Source organism: Uranotaenia lowii, chromosome 3, assembly GCF_029784155.1.
Source record: "Uranotaenia lowii strain MFRU-FL chromosome 3, ASM2978415v1, whole genome shotgun sequence".
Taxonomy (NCBI): Eukaryota; Metazoa; Arthropoda; class Insecta; order Diptera; family Culicidae; genus Uranotaenia; species Uranotaenia lowii.
This window is the reverse complement of record NC_073693.1, coordinates 255,727,531-255,729,652: the sequence shown is the minus strand read 5'-3', so window position 1 is coordinate 255,729,652 and position 2,122 is coordinate 255,727,531. Positions and strand designations below refer to the sequence as shown.

Here is a 2,122-nt window from a genome sequence, read left to right as displayed (position 1 = left end):
ATTCCTACACACTACCAAAAATTTCTGTAAAATCACATCACATATGATGTAAATAAAAAGAAGCATCATATATGACGGAATTTTCAGTGCGAGTTGAATAATACATGACTAAAGAAAGAGTAAAACTTAGTGCTTGTAATATTACATAGAAAAGGACTGAATTTTCAATGCGGCATGTAAAGTACATTTTTTTTGCATTTTCGTATTATTTTTCAAAAGTAACAAAATATTGAAAGAATTTGTGATATTTCTTGAAGTATTGATGCTAAATATCATGAATAATGAAACATAGGAAAGTTTAGACATTTTATTTATACAAAAAAGTTCATTTATGTTACAAAATGTTCTTACATATCTATGAATTCATAAAATGGCACATCGCTGATTACATTGAATAATATCCTAAACCTACCCCTCATATAATTAAGTTTAGTTTTCCTTAAATCTTTCATTTTATCCTAACTTACCCAACGACTTAAGAAATGGCATTTTTCTTCGGAAAGTGCAGCCGGGCAGCGATCCACGTTCTTCTTACAACCATTTCTCACCTTTATTTCCTGGTTTTCTCTCACTGGAAGATTCCTTGTTTCCATTGAAGTGTAAACTTTAGGAATCCGGTACATGGCCACCCAAGCCTGGCTAGTGTGTTTCACGAATTTAATGATGTGAAGAAAATCTGTACAGGATATGGACAAAAAATACTATAGGGATTAAAAATAGAGTTATCATCTTACCTGAACGATATTTCATCTTTGAACTTAGAATATTTGGTCAATCTCAAACTAGCGGCGTATGTTTTGTTCACGTTTGGGACCGTATCGCATTACCTGGACCAGCTGTACTGAAACCTGGAATGTGAAACTTTCACTATTGAAAATTACGATTGGCAAGAAAAACTTACCTGGATGAAAGCAGAAGCAGTCCAATTCTTGGATTCTGTCTCCAGCACAACCACCGGCCATGGACACTAGCTGGATCCGGAAACTAACATTTGAAACATTTATTTTTGCCTTGTTCTGCAAAAGTTTATTTACTAATCAAAATTAAAACATTCAAAATTCATACTGCTGGAGAACTTACCTTATCAAGTCTTGAACAGAAGTATCAACTATTTAGCTGCTGGAAAGATGTTTCAGGTTCCGTAAATGTATTCCGGGCAGTCGGAATTAAAACGATTCAAACGCAACGAAACTTTTGCGCTTTGCTTCCTCCTTTTTGCGGTTATCTGTCACTTGCATGCAGCGCAGCGCTGCTCCACCAATATGGCATCGACGTCTACATCATATGCCCAGCAATATTTTACTTGTGCTTGTATTTCACGGTATTGCTGAACAACTGCGATCACCATTCGCTTTTTGATTAAACTTTTCGTATACCAATTTGTATTGAAATGCATTACAATTACATCAAAAATAAATTTTCGTTCTATTATAATTATCCATATCGCGTAATTTTAGTAGATTTAATTTTCAGTGCTGCTTAGTATTCAACATTTTTTATTTACATGACAAAAACTCGTTCCATGTCGTGTAATATTGAGGTCATTGAATTTCAGTGCTATTAAGGGTTCAGATATTTTTGCTTCTACGAAAAATATCTGTAAAATTACATCACATATGATGTAAATAAAAAGAAGCATCATAAATGACGGAATTTTACATTTGTAAATCGTTTTCTGTGTCGTGTAATTTTAGTGTGATTGAATTTCAGTGCTGTGAATGATTCAATTGTTTTTAAATTTGTAGATTTACATTACGAAATCGCATTCTATGTCATGTAATATTAAGGGTTTTCAATTTCAGTGTTGTTAAGGATTCAGATTTTTTTTCTGTGTAGTTTTCTTTACATTTCCTTCCTTTCCCTTTACTCGAGTCTTCCCGCTCAATTCTATCAAAATTAAACCAAAGAATTTAAACTCAACGGGTCTTTTCAAATTCAATTTTTGTAACTTGTTCAATGAATAACTGCATGTTGATAATATGTATGTTTCATTTGCTGTATTCCATTCAGTAGATTTATTCCGTTTTGTTATATTGTTTTTAATATCGGGACAATTTTTGGAGTATTTGCCGAATATTTTGCCTAACGCAGCGCTTTCAGCTCCCAATTAGCTTTATATGGT

At 33.0% G+C, this 2,122-nt stretch overlaps 1 long non-coding RNA gene across 1 annotated transcript; it reads right to left on the bottom strand.

Annotated features, from left to right (window-relative positions):
* Positions 1 to 364: 364 nt before the first annotated feature.
* LOC129757894 (uncharacterized) lies at positions 365 to 1,825 on the bottom strand. The gene is made up of 4 exons (XR_008739845.1): positions 1,081 to 1,825; positions 902 to 1,016; positions 735 to 848; positions 365 to 676 (listed from the first exon to the last, which is right to left on the bottom strand). It is a non-coding gene; the product is annotated as an uncharacterized LOC129757894 (long non-coding RNA).
* Between the last annotated feature and the right edge of the window lie 297 nt (positions 1,826 to 2,122).